The sequence below is a fragment of the Vicia villosa genome, linkage group LG1 (assembly GCF_029867415.1).
Source record: "Vicia villosa cultivar HV-30 ecotype Madison, WI linkage group LG1, Vvil1.0, whole genome shotgun sequence".
Lineage (NCBI taxonomy): Eukaryota > Viridiplantae > Streptophyta > Magnoliopsida > Fabales > Fabaceae > Vicia > Vicia villosa.
In genome coordinates, this window is record NC_081180.1 from 75,244,003 (window position 1) to 75,262,012 (window position 18,010).

Sequence of the window (18,010 nt, forward strand, 5' to 3'; positions counted from 1 at the left end):
TTTCTGTGAGCGGTTTTCTGCTACCTTCAAATCCCGAAAAAGATAGCTGGTGACTAATGTTGGACAAGTGACTTTAAGCACAAGAGAAAAAGGTGAATTTTGGTATTTAAAATTTGTAATTGATTTTATATTTTCGTAATTCAGATCATGTTAATAATTTTGTTTGAGTAAAGCTCTGTGGAAATATAATGAAAATAAATTTTGGAAATTAAAGAGTAGGGCTAGAGAGATTACATCAGAGATTTATACCAGTTTGGCCGAACGTTGGCCTAGTCTTGTCCCCAAGAGGTTTTCTTGAGATTTTGACTATAAACTTTGTGAGCTTTTATCGGTTATGCCCATGAATAATTATATAAGTTGATTTTGAGATTCTTACAGGCTTATCCCTAACCAAAAATAGCTTTTACCACATGCTAAGCTAAAACATTCTTAGAGATTTTCAGAGCTGATCTCGATAACCAAAAGCATAACTTTTTCCGGTAAATCTCAATAAAACACAATAGAGATTTAAATACTAGTTAATCTCACAAACCAAACTCAATCCTCTTAGGAGTATCACACTCTTAAGATATAAACAAACTACACAACCACTTACAAAATTTCATTCTCACAAGCCAAGCTTCACTTACAAGCACTAAGGCAGTATCTGTCATACCCCAAAATTTACCCGGTATAATTTACATCTGTCAGTTCATTAAGGGCGTTAAAAATTAGGAGCCATAGGATTTAATATACCTATTATTAAACTCGCTCTCCTATAAAACCCCCATATAAACTGGTTTAAAATGAGTAGAGTGTGAACAGCAAATATTTGAGGCCAAATTCATTTTTGGCCCATTTATTTCTCATCATTTACTCATTTTTATTATCATTCACTCTTTTTATTCTTACTAACTAATATTATTATTATGTGTTTATTAGTGTTAATATTATGATTTATCGTTAGTACTAATATTAGGATTTATCATTAGTGGTAACATTAGGATTGTTGTTAGTATTAAGGTCATAAGGATAGTTATTATTAAAGTTTAATATTTTTATTATCTTTTTATTATTATTTAGTTAGCAGAAAATTAGTTGGAATTGATTAATCACTTTGCTAATTAATTTAATTAAGGTGAGGATCAATTAGTGGTGTATTGGGTTGGATTAGTGGCATATGGGGCCCAGATAGAACCAATGGAGCGTATGGGTCACCAAGGGGCCGGATCGGGTCAAACCCAACCCGGATTCCTGTTCATCTCCTTCCTTCCTCAGAAACCCTAGGCGCCGTTTGCACCTCCATCTCTGCCCAGCGGCGCTGCAACCAATAAGTAACCCTAGTTCCCAATAAATACCCAGGCCCATGAATTGAACGCATAACTCAATCGAATCTCAATCAAAACAAAATCAAATCGTAACTTAAACAAAATCAAACGTATTTTTATTGAATCAAATATATTACAATAGAGGGAACCAATTACAAGGAATAGAAAGAAATCAAATCTCTAAAACTAAAATCTAATTGAATCTCGAATTTCCTAAACGAATTAAACCCTAAGTCTATAAGAACAGAAGAAGAAGAATAGAGGAGGGGTCGACGAAAATTTTCTGGAGAGAACCCTTTCGCGCCGCCGCTTGCATCATCATTCCGTACCTGCGAAACAGAGAAGAAGGAGGAGGTTAACAGAACAATCGGAGCTTACACGATCCAGAAACTCAAGAAAATAAGGTAACAAAACTTGACTTAGCTTAAGATTCAGACATTTGAATGTTTATGTGTCGATTTGTGGGTTAAATCGTTAATTGCATGCCGAATTTGGGAAAATTATGTAAATCTGGGTTTGATTTGGGGGTTTAGGGTTGTTATTCTATGGTGTTTGCTGGGTTTCGATGAAGGTACGGGGTGAGAACGATGAAGATTCATCTAAATCTTCATCGGAAGCTGGGAAATATGGGTTTCACATGGTGGTTTCTGGGGATCTACGGCGGCCGAGATGGTTTTCGTTTAGGGTTTTTTTTGCGTTGGTTTCTGGGGAGAGATATGAGTGAATGGGAGAAACGAAAGAATAGAGAGAGAAAGAGAGGAAAAGAATGAGGGGGGATTGGGAAAGTGGGATGAAGAAGTGGTCCATCCGACCGACAGATTGACGCCAAGTGGCTTCGCGATAGCCACTTGGTTGGCAATTGAGACTTTGATCTCATGCCCCTTCTCTTGCCATACACCTTACTCAAAAGTACATACAGGCCTTTAGATGATGACGCGCCGGATCCAACGGTCTAGATCATTGAACCCACACTAACCCCATACACCCACGCACACTGAAACAACCGGACCAAATCCTAATGGGCCAGGCATCATTGCTGTTCACACCCCAATATTACTCTCACTTAACCAAATACACCCCTACACTAAAAAAATAATAAATTTTAATTAATTAATTTGTATAAACTTTTAATTGATTTTATTTGTTTGTTTTTTGGTAATTCAAGATAATTTTCTCCCCGAACCGACCATACCTATTGGTCGCATTAGGCGAGAAATAAATTTTTACCAGTTAATTTATTTATTAATAATCGAATCTAATTTAATTAATTTAATAGGTTTAAATTAATTCTCTCCTCGACCCGACTAAAGCTATTAGTCGCTTTAGACGAGAGATAAAAATACACAAATTAAAACACCTTCAATTTGCTGCCCGCGATGATCAATCTATCGATCTGAGCAATCAGCAATGCCTTTAATCCGTTAGCTATACTGACCAAATCCATTGGTCACCGCATCTAACGGTTCCAAATCAAATCAGGGTTGTATGCCAAACCTCAAAATACTTTCATCTTTCAAATCAAATTCAAACTGCGAATAGGCCATTCAAAAAGCCTTTAAAACAATTTCAAATCACAAAATTCAATCCTAAGGCGTACAACCCTGTGCCCGAACTACGTTGACTCTGATCCTCCATAAGGAGGTACGTAGGCACTTGGTAACAAGGCGAGTCTCCCCCCTTAAAATTCCAATTCATCCCTAAATTGTATTTTTTTACCCTTTTCAATTCATTAGCTATAAACCCCATAACTGTAGCCATGAACCTTATCTTTACAATGTTAGCCTTTAGGAAAGGGTTGAGGGTGCCTAACACCTTCCCTCAACCTGATTATAATAACTTACCCTGAATCTCATATCTGCGTAGGGTTTCCTATTCGCCCTTCAGAATAGGTGGCGACTCTAAACCTTCAATTTTAAGGCAGGTTGCTACAGCTGGCGACTCTGCTGGGGAATAACACTATAGGTTAATTATTATGCTCCTAAGGTTTGAGAGGGTTTAGGTTTGTGGTTTGTGGTTTAGGTTTTGTGGCGCATTTTAGGGTTTGGCAAACTTGCCACTTTTAGGGTTTGGGGGAAGGTTTATCTTTTAATAATAAATTTTTAATTCTTTATTTATTTATTTATTTATTGTTTTTTTATTAAATGTTTACTTGCCATATTTTGCATTAAATGTTAATTGTTATATAATTTGCATTGTTGGGTATATTTTACTGCTGTTAAGCCTAAGCGTGGGGATTATAATAATGACCAGAGGGGAACTACATCGCCTACGAGTCTTATTATAATTCCACTCAGAGTGGGTTAAATATTCGGAAAGGTCTGATACGAGGCTCGACCTTGTTGAGGGCTGGACTGGGTATTCAGCTGATCTCTCTGGGAACCAACCCCTAAAATTTGAACCTCATGGACCAATGAGTTGTTCTAAAATCCAAAGAGACAAAAAGTCTCGGCGGCTACGAATGATCCCATGAGACCTTCTAGAACTTTCCCATGGGAAGGGTAGGCTCCCGAGCCGTTACGTCGAACCTATGAACTTAGGGCCTATGTGATTATATGCTGAATATGTGCTTATTATTATTATAATATTGTATTTTTTTGTATAATTATTTGCATGCATCATACATCATATGCATATTTTTATCATGTCTTATCCACAGGTGAAAAAAAAGGAGAAAAAAAAAGAAGAATAAAAAAAATAATAATAATTCTTTTTGGTGAAAATTCAGGAAAAATGAATGCTAAGAAGCCTATTGTCCACCTCACCGTCTCAGTGCCTGACATCAAGAAATTGAGAAATATAAGGGATAAAATGTCATCAACTGCTTTGAACAGGTTTGAAGGCCGTTATGGGGATATTTTGGACTTGCTCAAGGTTAAGGTTCAAGAAGAAGCAATCACCGCTTTGATCCAGTTTTATGATCCGCCGCTTAGATGTTTCACTTTTCAGGATTTTCAGTTGGCTCCTACTTTGGAGGAGATGGATGCTATGCTTGGGTTTTCAAGGGTTAAAAAAGTATTTTATACAGGTGCTGGAAAAAGGGTTGAAATGTCTGATTTGGCCAAAGCTTTGGAAGTGCCCGTTGCGGATTTAGAAGCTAATCACAAAACTGATGGAAGAATACAAGGAATTAAAAGAACTTATTTAGAAGCTCAAGCTATGTCTTATGCTCAAAAGAAACAATGGGACATTTGTGAACATTTTTTGGCTCTTTTAATTTTTGGTGTTGTTTTATTGCCTAATAAGGCGGAGTATGTTGATGATGCTGCTATTCATGTCTTCATCTCCTTCATAAATTCAAATGAGGATCCAACTCCTACTATTCTTGCTAATATTTACTATACTATCCATGATCGGTATGAAAAGAAAAGGGGAGCGATATCTTGTTGTTTTCATTTGTTGTACTCTTGGTTGACTTCTCATCTTTACAAGGCTAGCTATTTAATCAAAGATTTGACTAGACATGAATGGTCTCAAAAGCTAAGAGCTCTCAATGCGGATTCCATCTTTTGGTTTGCAAGGAAATTAAATTCTGAAAGAATTATTTACAAATGTGGAGAATTTAATAATGTGCCTTTAATGGGAACTTTGGGTTGTATTAATTATAATCCCGTGTTTGCATTGCGCCAATTGGGTCATTCTATGGATTGTGAGCCTTCCGATCAACAAGTGGAAGGATTAATTTTGCATGACAATGGGAAAGGAGATCCAAGAACATTAAAGAAAATAATTCAAGCTTGGAAGCATGTTCAAACAAAGAACTATGGGCCGAAGAATATTGTTGCTAAGGAGCCTTACACTAGATGGGTTCAAGAGAGAGTTGGAAAGATTTTTCTACCTTTTGTTGTGGATCCCGCGTACAAGCCCGATTCTCCTAATCCTATTTCTCTATCCATCGAAGAGATAGAAGGAATCAAGGCTGCCCTAGAGGCGTCCCGTAAGGAAAAGGAAAAATTAGAGCTTGACATACATCGACTTTCCAACGAAAAAAGCCAACTACGCTTCGATCTTAAGGAGAAGAGCCAAGAGCTTCAAGCCGCTAAGGAAGAGAATGATAGACAAAGGAATAAAAGAAAGCGAGCAACCGAAGGAGTACTAAGTGCCAACTTTGATTTAATTGCATATAATGAAAGGTTGGAACAAGCAAATATAGAAATTGCAAGGTGGAGGAGGCGTTATGAAAAGGCTTCCCATGACAAAGCAGAATCCGAGAAAAATCTAGAAGCTGTGGTCTTTGAATTAACGGATAGGACTAAAGATCAAGAGGCAGAAATAAGAGATCTCAAATTTGATCTTCAAGAGGCCCGCAATTCTGGACAAGAAGAACGCACGAGGAGGTTGACCGCGGAAGAAGCACTTTTACAGCGCACCGATGAGCGTCACAGAGCACTTCAGGCTATGGCTTTGCTTAGGCAATTACTTATAAGGAAAAAGGAGATGTGTGAGGCTGCAAGGGATGAAGGGGATTATTGGAAGAGGCAATACACAATTGTTTCCACGGCATATGAGCATGTGAGCATGGTTCCCAAGATGCTTGAAGAATATTAGAAATGTCGTGACAATTATGACAAGTTGGTCTATTTGTGCAATGATTTAATCCTAGACATTCCAAAGAGATTGGCAAAGGCGGAATCATCTCCTATTATCCTTCCTGAAGAAGTCAAAGAATTCATGGAGCTTTGTAGGGACATGGTGGACAAATTCAAGGAGGACATTCATAGGCGTTCTTAGATATTTATTAGTTTTTTTTACTTTAAATTTAAAAGTCTTATTTCTATTGATGTTTATTTCTTTTCACAAGGTTGAACAATTTTAATTTGTACTTTCCTTTAAAGTATTTTAAATTAATAAAGTGTGTTTATTTCCACATTATTCAATTTCTTTGCAATTTTTCACCAAAAAGGATTATTAAAAAAAAAAAGGGTTCCTACTACAAAAAAGAAAAGAGAACAAAAAAAAAACAAAAAAAGAAATAATATATATATAAATATATTATAATAACAATGTGGATAAGACATGAGCATAGCATTTGCATATCATTCATAGCACGCATATCATTGCATTTCTTTTCAAAACGTTAAAGGGAAAACTGTCTTCATCTCCAGTCACGCCATTGCAACCCGATCACTCATCCAGACAAGAGCTCAGAAGAAGAAAGCAATAGAACATCTAGAGCAGAATCAAGCCGCCCTTCGCGAAGAAATGACCCAACTGAAAGGCACTGTTGAGGACCTCAAAGGAGGGATGACCCAAATGCTGAGCTTCATGAAAGACCTCAAGGCTAAGCAAGACAAAGCTAAGGAGGTTCAGGATCAGTATGAAGAGATACCAAATGATGGCAACCCATTGTTAGGATATGTTCGAGGCCATGACCTTCACAAAACGAATGCTCACGCATCTAAAAGGGTCACCACGACCCATGAAGAGGGAGAAGCCTCTCAAGAAGGGTTTATTCCTACTGCTCAGAAGGAAGGGACGTCTCGCACACTTCGCATTCCTGTCAACAATCCTCTTAGGGATGAGGACTACTTGGATCTACAGTATGGGGACACTGATGCTACAAACCAAGTCCCTCAACCCAAGCTGACCTCTACTAATTCTGGGGAGGATTCTAAGGATAGTGGACAAATCAAGGCATTGGAAGAGAGACTGAAAGCTGTGGAAGGGTATGATGCCTTCGACGTGGATACTTTTGAAATGAGTTTAGTCCCAGATCTGACAATTCCACACAAGTTCAAAGTTCCAAATTTTGAAAAATACAAAGGGCTCACCTGTACGAGGAATCACTTGCGCATGTATGTGCGAAAGATGGCTGCTTATGCTCATGATCAAAAGCTGATGATTCATTTTTTCCAAGATAGCTTGAGCGGAGCATCAGTTGACTGGTATATGCAACTGGAGAAGTCTTACATCCGAAGCTGGAATGACCTTGCTAATACGTTCCTGAAACAATACAAGTACAATTTGGACATGGCACCCAATCGGATGCAACTCCAAAATTTGTCACAGAAGAAAGAGGAATCGTTCAAGGAGTATGCCCAGAGGTGGAGGGAAATGGCTTCCCGAGTCCAACTTCCCCTGTTGGAGAAAGAACTTGTAGACATGTTTATGGCTACGTTGCAAGGACCATACTACGATAAAATGGTCAGAAGTGTATCCTCAGGATTTTCGGACTTAGTGGTTATTGGTGAAAGGATAGAGAACGGAATTAAGAATGGGAAGATACAAGGGGCATCATCTGGATCGTATCAGTCAAAGAGGCCTGCTCCCACCTTCGCAAAGAAAAAGGAAGGAGAGACTAATGCAGTGGTGCATCAGGAAGCTAGATCTCCCATGTCATTCCCACCGCAACAAAACCGGTTTCAGGGAAGTCAAAGGAGATTCGATCCGCTACCTACTTCGAAGAAGGATATACTAAGATATCTGATAAATGAGTCCTTGGTAGAAATTAAACCATTGGCACCTCCTCCTCCAGGCAAGATCACACCCAACTACAAAGCTAATGAAAGGTGTGAATTTTACGCCAATTCTCCCGGACACACATTGGAGAAATGCTGGGCTTTCAAACATATAGTCCAAGATCTGATAGAGTCAGGGGCAATCGCCTTTGACAAACCCAATGTGAAAAGCAATCCTATGCCACACCATGATGGCGCAGTCAATGCAATTGAGGTCGTTATTGAGCAAGAATTGGTTCAACAAAGAAGCTCCCCCATAGACGCCCTTAAGAGGTATCTATTTACAAAGGGGTTCGTCTTAGAACACAATGAGGCTTTTAAAGACACTTTGCAGAGACTCATGGATCAAGGATTGATTCAGCTGAGGGAACATTATGAGGAAGAGTATGTGGCTATGGTGGATAGGAACGAGCCATTGATCATACCCAGTCAAGGGGCAAGAAAGCCGTTAATCATCCCCTGTGCGAGATCACCATTGATGATACCTACGCAAGAGCGCACTAAGATCATCCCAATCAGAGGACCGTATCCTTCGGACAAGATGAAAGCAGTACCATGGGAATACGAGGCTGATACCAATATTGCGGTGTCGAGCATTGTTGGACCTGGGGGCATGACCCGTAGTGGGCGCATATTCAAAACTGTGCAAGCACAACCGACGTCTAATGAAAACTTGACACAATCTGGTGATCAAGCTGTCGTGAGACCAAATAATGAGGCTGAGCCCAAGGATAAAGAAGCTAGCAATAAGGATGCTGAAGAGTTTCTTGCTTTGATCAAGAAAAGCGACTACAGGGTAGTGGATCAGTTACATCAGACACCTTCCAAGATATCACTCTTATCATTGCTGATACATGATAACACGATTTTATATCGTATATTTAGCTTGAAATCCGTAGATATTTATAGCATTTTCCGTTTATTATGTTAATTTATTATGATATTACGCGAGTTTTTGCTTTGTTTCAGGTTTTACACTCTTATTATGACTATTTGTGAAAAGGAGAAGAAATGGAGCTAAAACGACCACTATTTATGCCTAAAAGATGAAAAATGGGTGCTGAAGTAAAAAGAGAGTGCAAATATGGCCCAAATATGCTAAAGAAGACCCAAAGGCCCAAAAGAGACGAACCAACGTCTCTATGCCACATCAGCAAAAGGGAGACGCACGTCTCCATTCCCCTACTTTTTCTCCACTTGAGACGCACGTCTCAAGTCATTCAAAGGCACTTCCTGAAGAAGCGAAGACGCACGTCTCCAAGCCCAGTCTGAAAAGCTCCCTCTTTTCACGCAACTTCACAGCAAAAACCTCCCCTATAAATAGAACCTGCTACCTCAGTTCTAAATGTCCGATTTCCTGCTAACGAAGTGCTGCCGAAATTGTACCGTGCTTTATATTTTCTGCCTTCTTTAAATTCAAACAGTTGTTTTCTCACAACGATTTCTACACCGGAAATTGTTGTGAACCTTTTATAAATCTAGCCTTACGTTAGATTTATCGCTTTTATTTTCCTTGTTTTATTTTCCGTCCATTTAAATTCTGAAGAACGATCCAGCCAACCTGTGGTGGAAGTTCAGTACTCGAAGATTCAATTGCAATTTATTTAATTCAGGTTTAATATTTACCGCCTTTATTTATATATTTATTTGCATGATATATTATATGCCAATTAACATGCCTTTTATTATAAGCCAAATTAATTCATGCATGCTTAACTGTATTAATATGTCTGGCTAAATTACTAAGGTATCGGTATGTAAAGTAAGTTAACTGTGGGATCCGAAATAAATTGGCTTAATTATGTTTTGTTAACTATCACCTGTTTTTGGTTTGTATGTCTAATTTAATTAGTAAGTCTTAAGAACAATAGAGCGAAAGTTTGAGGTCTTAAGACGGTCAAAGGTTAAAATCAATAGAGCGAAAGTTTGAGATCTTTAACTGGATAGTAGACATAGGACATTAGTTTTAAGGATGGCGAAAGCGTATTAAAACTAATTAGGACTTATTTATTTTCAAAAATTGTTTTTACACCCGAGCGGGATGGCGAAAGCGTACGTTAGGGATATTAGCATGTTCCGAGTCAATAGAGCGAAAGTTTGAGATTAGGAGATTTAAATAGATAACAACTTCATAAAACAGGCATTTTATTAATTACGTTGTTTCCAAAAAGCTTTTCTAAAATCTAATGGGATGGCGAAAGCGTACATTAGGATTAGGATAGTAATCTAAATCAACAGAGCGAAAGTTTGAGACGAGGATTTTTAACCAATTGAATTAGTAAAGATTTTTAATTAAATTATGCAAAAGCCAATGGACCTTCGGATCACCTTAAGTTAAACGAAATACATACTGATATCTGTCTTCTATTATATTTCTTATAATTCACAATCACTCTCCCTTAGGAACAATCAAAATATTAGTAGCCTTAGCTTTACATAGTAACTTTAGATAACGGTAGATCGATTCATAGTCCCTGTGGATTCGATATCTTTTAAAACTACAAGACACGACTCTGCACTTGCAGTTATCCCGACTAATAGACACGTAAAGTCGCGATCAAGTTTTTGGCGCCGTTGCCGGGGACTATTTAAGTCGATATCGTAACTCACTGTTACACCGTAGAGACTAGGGAAATTCTTTCCTTTCTTTTTGAACGATTGTATGCCAAATACTCGTTCACAAGGAGGAGATTTAATACAACGAATTAACGAGATCGAACGTTTCATTAACGTCAAACGTCGAGCTCGCAATCTTCCCGAAGTAGCACCGATTCCGATTAATCAGGAATTGACTTTTACTTATCAAATCAATCAAATCACCCCAAAGTTAGAGATGGCTGCTCTTCGTCCTCTTAGAGACTATGTCGCTCCTTCGCGCGCTGAACCGCACTCAAGTATCGCACCACCTGCAATTGAGGCGAACAATTTCGAACTGAAACCTTCGTTGGTCCAAGCTGTTCAACAGAATCAATTCTCTGGAAGCCCTGCAGACGACCCCAACCTCCATTTATCTGTGTCCGTGCAATACGCCGACACTGTCAAAGCTAACAACGTTAGTTCCGAAGCTATTCGATTACGTCTCTTTCCTTTCTCCTTGAGAGATAGAGCTAGAGCGTGGCTTCAATCCCTGCCTTCTAATTCCATAACTACATGGGATGAATTGAAGAGAGTATTCTTAGCGAGATACTTTCCGCCTAGCAAAACTGCTATGCTAAGAGGTCAAATCAACAGATTTACCCAGAAAGATAACGAATCACTCTTTGAAGCTTGGGAACGTTACAAGGACATGCTTAGACTATGCCCTCATCATGGACTCGAACCATGGCTGATCATCCATAATTTCTATGGTGGTCTCCTATATAACACTAAAATGACTATAGATGCCGCTGCTGGCGGAGCATTAATGGACAAACCCCATGATGAAGCATACAACCTCATAGAGAACATGGCACAAAACCATTACCAACGGGGTGGAGAACGAGCCGCTCTAGAGAAAGCCCAAACCAAAGGAGGAATGTACGAAATAAGTGGTATAGACCGCGTTAACGCTAAAGTAGACGCTTTAACTCAAAAGATCGAAAACTTAACCGTCACTCCTTCAGCCACCGTTGCTGCTGTAACACCTAACTGCGAGATTTGTGGATTGACTGGACATGTAGTTGCCGAATGTCAACTCTTGACTGGAGTCCCATCTGATCAAGTAAACTATGCTCAAGGAAACCCTTACTCTAACACGTACAACCCTGGATGGAAAAACCACCCGAACTTTTCTTATAAAAACAACAATGTGTTGTACGCGCCTGGACAAGCACCTGCTGTGCCACCTGGCTACCAAAAAGCGCCTGTAGCTGCTCAAAACACCCCTAGGAAGTCAAATCTAGAAATCATGATGGAGAACTTTATAGCCTCCCAACAACAAACCAATAAGGACTTCCTAAATCAAAACATCCACAATAGCGAGCAACTAAAACAACTATCGAACAAAGTAGATGCCTTAGCTACGCATAACAAAATGTTAGAAACTCAAATTTCACAAGTAGCTCAACAACAAGCACCTACTGCTGCCCCTGCTGGCACGTTTCCTGCTCAACCACAACCTAATCCTAAAGGACATGCGAACGCGATAACACTACGAAGTGGAATGAACTACGATGGACCTATTGATCCTAGAACTCAAAACGCACCCATGTCCCAACAAGAACCAAAGGAAACCCAAAAGACATCAACCGATGATCAAACTGCTAAGACCAATGAGAGCAACAACGAAGTGGAACCTGAAAAAGAAAAACCTTACGTTCCACCACCACCTTATAAGCCACCAATTCCTTATCCTCAGAGATTAGCTAAATCAAAAACCGAAGCGCAATTTAAAAGATTTGTAGAACTTCTGAAACAATTAAACATAACCATACCGTTCACAGAAGCCATAACTGAAATGCCTTTGTACGCTAAATTCCTAAAAGAAATCCTATCAAACAAAAAGAAACTCGAGGATAACGAAACTGTAACGCTTACCGCTGAATGTAGCGCTATCATCCAGAATAACATGCCTCCAAAACTGAAAGATCCTGGTAGTTTCTCTATACCCTGCGTAATAGGAAAAACCATCATAGAGAAAGCCCTGTGCGATTTAGGAGCCAGTGTTAGTTTGATGCCTCTTTCAACCTGTAAGAAACTAAATCTGGGTGAGCTTAAGGCAACGAGAATGTCTCTTCAACTAGCTGACCGTTCAGTCAAATACCCTGTAGGAATGTTAGAAAATATCCCTGTTCGTGTAGGTCAATTTTACATCCCAACTGACTTCATCATTATGGATATCCAAGAAGATTCTAACATCCCGATCATATTAGGAAGACCATTCTTAGCAACTGTTGGTGCAATCATAGATGTCAAGCGAGGAAAGCTTACTTTCAAAGTAGGAGAAGAGAAAATAGAATTTATTCTTTCCCAATTCCTAAAAGCACCCTCTATAATTGACACGTGCTGCTCTGCCGACATAATCGACGAGTGTGTTAATGAAATAAAGTCCGAACCAAATAAGGAAACCGAGATCCTAAAAATTCCTATACCGCCAATCTTTGAAGATGACAACTGGCGTGGGGAATATCAAGATGACCACCTGAGTGAATGTTTGGCTTTAACTTCTGATCCTATACCTGGACCGAAGAAACCTGCTATAGAACTGAAAACACTGCCTACCGATCTTAGATACGAATTCCTAGACGAAGAACGTAACCGACCAGTTATAGTTAACGTTGATTTAGGACAAACCGAGACTGAAAAATTACTTACTGTCCTAAGAAAATACCCAACCGCTTTAGGATATAACATATCAGATCTGAAAGGAATAAGTCCTTCCCTCTGTATGCACCGCATTATGCTCGAAGATGATTGTAAAACCTCTAGAGAACATCAAAGGCGAATAAATCCTATTATGAGCGATGTGGTTAAAAAGGAAATCCAAAAACTGCTAGAAGCCGGAATAATATATCCTATATCCGATAGTAAATGGGTTAGTCCTGTTCATGTCGTACCAAAGAAAGGAGGAGTTACTGTAATCACTAACGCAAAAGGCGAATCTGTAGCGCAACGTACCCAAACTGGATGGAGAATGTGCATTGACTATAGGAAGCTAAACAAAGCAACCAGAAAATACCATTTCCCTTTACCTTTCATAGATCAAATGCTCGAACGCCTAGCTAAACACTCACATTTCTGTTATCTGGATGGATACTCCGGATTTTTCCAAATTCCTATCCACCCTGACGACCAAGAGAAGACCATGTTTACCTGTCCTTATGGTACATTCGCTTATAGACGAATGCCTTTTGGACTTTGCAATGCACCCGCGACCTTCCAAAGATGCATGATGGCAATATTTGCCGACTTCCTAGATGGAATAATGGAGGTCTTTATGGACGACTTCTCGGTCTGTGGAGGAAGTTTTGAAAAATGCTTAGAGAACCTTGAATTGGTACTTAAACGATGCGTAAGCGTAAACCTAGTCCTTAATTGGGAAAAATGCCACTTCATGGTTCGACAAGGAATTGTACTTGGACACATCGTATCTGATAGAGGGATCGAAGTAGATAAAGCCAAAATCGAAATTATCGAAAACCTTCAACCTCCCAAAACTGTTAGAGAAATAAGAAGTTTTCTAGGACACGCTGGTTTTTACCGACGTTTCATTAAGGATTTCTCTAAAATAACCAAACCCTTAACTGAATTACTAATGAAAGACGCCGAATTCATTTTTACCGATAAATGCACTGAAGCATTTCATACGCTTAAACGGGCATTAATCTCTGCGCCAATTATGCAACCTCCCGACTGGAATGAACCTTTCGAAATAATGTGCGACGCAAGCGATTATGTTGTAGGAGCCGTTCTAGGGCAAAGAAAGGATAAGAAACTACACGTCATATATTATGCGAGTAGAACCCTAGACGAAGCTCAAATGAATTATGCCACGACAGAAAAAGAATTATTAGCTGTCGTATTTGCATTAGACAAGTTCCGTTCTTACCTGGTAGGAGCCAAAATAATCATATACACTGACCACGCCGCCATTAGGTACCTCCTAACCAAAAAGGACGCCAAACCGAGAGTGTTGAGATGGATCCTGTTATTACAAGAGTTCGACTTGGAAATTAAAGATAAAAAGGGAACTGAAAATGTCGTAGCAGATCACCTCTCTCGATTGGAAAATCTGAAACCCGAACAAGTACCAATTGACGATGATTTCCCTTATGAAAGACTCATCGCTCAGTTGGAAGCCAATGAATTAGAACCATACCATCCAAACGCTGAAACCAACGACTTTGCAGAAATAGCTTTAGCCCGCTCTGACACACCTTGGTATGCAGATTTCGTAAACTACCTAGCTGCTGGTGTGCTTCCTCCTGATCTAAGTTACCAACAGAAGAAGAAATTCTTCCATGACCTAAAACATTACTATTGGGACGACCCACTCCTGTTCAAAAGAGGCCCCGATGGAATCTTTAGACGTTGTGTACCCGAGGAAGAAATAGGAAGTATAATAACACACTGCCATTCTGCACCGTGTGGAGGACACCATAGCACATCTAGAACCTGCGCCAAAATCCTTCAATCTGGACTCTTTTGGCCCAACCTGTGGAAAGATGTTTATTTTGCTGTACTAAACTGTGATAGATGCCAACGAACCGGAAATATTTCGAGACGTGACGAAATGCCCCAAAAGGGCATTCTAGAAGTTGAAATATTTGACGTCTGGGGAATAGACTTTATGGGTCCGTTTCCGTCATCGTTTGGAAATCAATATATACTCGTAGCTGTCGATTACGTTTCAATATGGATAGAAGCTATCGCTTCTCCTACAAATGATACACGAGTATTTATCAAACTCTTCAAAAACGTCATCTTTCCTAGGTTCGGTGTGCCAAGACTGGTAATTAGCGATGGTGGGTCCCATTTCATTTCAAGAATACTTGAGAAACTCCTTCGAAAATATGGAGTAAATCATCGAATAGCTACACCATACCATCCACAAACAAGCAGACAAGTAGAAGTATCTAACCGCGAAATAAAACAAATATTGGAGAAAACTGTTGCTATATCTAGAAAAGATTGGTCAACCAAGCTAAATGAAGCTTTGTGGGCTTATAGAACAGCTTTCAAAACTCCAATAGGAACTACCCCATTCAAACTCGTTTATGGAAAATCATGCCACCTCCCGGTAGAGTTAGAACATAAAACCTATTGGGCCATTAAGAACTTAAACCTAAACTACACTGCCGCTGGTGAGAAACGACTTCTAGACATAAACGAATTAGAAGAACTTAGACAAGACGCTTACGAAAACGCCAAAATTTATAAAGAGAGAACGAAAAAATGGCACGATAAGCGTATATCTAGGAAAAAATTTAGCATAGGCGATAAAGTACTTTTATTTAATTCTAGACTAAAATTATTTCCTGGTAAGTTACGATCTAGATGGTCTGGCCCTTTCGAAATAACTAACATATTTCCGAGCGGAGCGATAGAAATCAAAGGAGAAACCGTCAAACCATTTGTCGTAAATGGGCAACGTCTTAAGTATTACCATCATCTCGAACACGATGAAAACATCGAACTTTTTAAACTTGACGAGCTGCCCGCTCATTCGAAAAAATAGTTTTCTATTTTTAAATCGTCAAGCTTACAACATAAAACAAAGCGCTTGGTGGGAGACAACCCACAATTATTTTTATTTCTATTTCTTTTACTATTTAATTTTTATTTTTAATTTTTAATTTTCTATCCTATTTTGAATTATTTTAATTTTTTCTACATTTTTATTTTTTCCTACATTTTATAATAATTACTATAATTATAACTGTTATCTTAAATCGAAAAAATATTTCCTTTTTTATAATTATATTTATTATAACTTGTTACATTTTTATTATATTTTATTTCTTCTTTTTATTTTACTTTTAAATCAACACTAGCCTAGTTCTAACTTAATCTTAATATTTTCAACTTCTAGGTTTTCTTAACTACTAACTAAGATGCAAGAAGTCGATAATATGGAAGTTGTGTTCCGTGGTAGAGGACAAGAAGCAAGATTTGATAAGCTGGCTGAAAGACAAATGGATTTGACTTGCTACCCTCACCAACCGACTATGGTAAGACTTGGTGTAACTCGGTGAACTGACTTTTATTTTTAAGATGCAACAATGTTGCGGTGAGCATGAGTCGCCACCGACTTTTATTTTGTCCAATGTTAGGAAAGGTAAAAAGTACAGAAAAAGACCTTTTAAAAGAAAAACGGGCTCGGGGGGTAAGTTATGAAAAGGGAAGGTATAAGCACCCTTTTCATCCGTAGTTTTCTACGGGCTCTTAATTTGCTTAGCTCATGTTTGTTTGTTTTGAAAGGGACATAAGGACTTTAGCGTAAATGCGTAGCCTTAGTCTTTTGAAATAGTATTGAAAATATATTTTTTATTGAGCTAGGCAGTTTAAGAGCACTACCCTAATTGATTGGTCTTTTTCTGTAATTTTTAAGGTTCCCAGGACTATCCATACTATATAGGAGTAGGTAGTCCCTGTTATATTGGACGTGCGGGTCATCGAAGGGTCATCGAGGTCGTTTGAAAGCAACAGGTAGAGGTACCTTTAGCAATATTCGAAGGGACAAATCATCTCAATCGAGGGACTAGATCATGCATTCGTAGGCAACAATTCGAGGGTCATCGAGGGACCATGATCTTTGATGATTTTTTGTTTATCGAGGGACATTTGCTTTAGATACCTCTATATTCGAGGGACACGACCATATAATCGAAGGCAACCAAAGAGGGGCGTACCCTAGGGGTGAGTGTGTGCACCAAGCATGTGTGTTGGATTCGAATATTTAATCTCAGTTAGTGATCTACGATTGATTTCTATGTCTTTCCACGTCCTATTTTACTATCACACGCAGATAAATATTGCAAGAAAAGAGCAGAAAAGTAGAGTCCTAACTATTACATGGCTTCGGGGAGGGGATTACAAATTACCAAACGGGGATGAAAAATTATTACAACAACTGAATGAAAATAAAACGATTAAGTGTGCAAAATTAAGTAACTTGTAAATATCCATGAAGATAATTCGAAAGCCTCAAGTGTAGTACCTCGCAAAGCAACAAAAGAATGTTAGTACGCAAAATAATGTACGGAAAAAAATGACTATGAACAAACGCTAATCGTAATTGACAAAATTCAAATGAAATTAAACAATATTTTTGGTGCTTTTTAATATAAAAGAAAATCTAAATTCAAATATTTTTTATGTTTTTGATATTAAAATATTATGAAGTAAAAATAAAATAAACTAGATCAATTAAGCATTGGTACAACAAAAAATTAGAAAGATTATATAAAACAAAACTAGACAAAATAATAAAAAAAGTGTGTCAAGAGTGATCCGCTGTTGGGCTTGAGATGAAATAGAAAAGCCCATAGTTGAATGGAGATGCCACCATAAGGAGGTGTATGTTACTGGAAGGGTGTGAGAAAAACCAGATTGGGCCTTGTATTCACTTAGATCCAACACCAACAAAAAACCCAAAAGAAAACCTAATCTAAGATTAGAGGCACCCATCCCTTTTGTTTCATGTTCAGCATCTTGTTTCCAGAAGAAAGCAAATCAACCTCCTCCTTTTTCACATTCTTACATCTCTTTCTCTGCAAATACTCTCTGTTTTTTTTTAATATTCTCTCAAACCAAAATGACAACAACCAA

The 18,010-nt window shown here is 38.5% G+C and overlaps 1 non-coding gene across 1 annotated transcript; it reads right to left on the reverse strand.

Annotated features, from left to right (window-relative positions):
* Positions 1–10,970: 10,970 nt before the first annotated feature.
* On the reverse strand, positions 10,971–11,077 carry LOC131645321 (small nucleolar RNA R71). The gene has a single exon (XR_009296950.1). It is a non-coding gene; the product is annotated as a small nucleolar RNA R71 (small nucleolar RNA).
* Between the last annotated feature and the right edge of the window lie 6,933 nt (positions 11,078–18,010).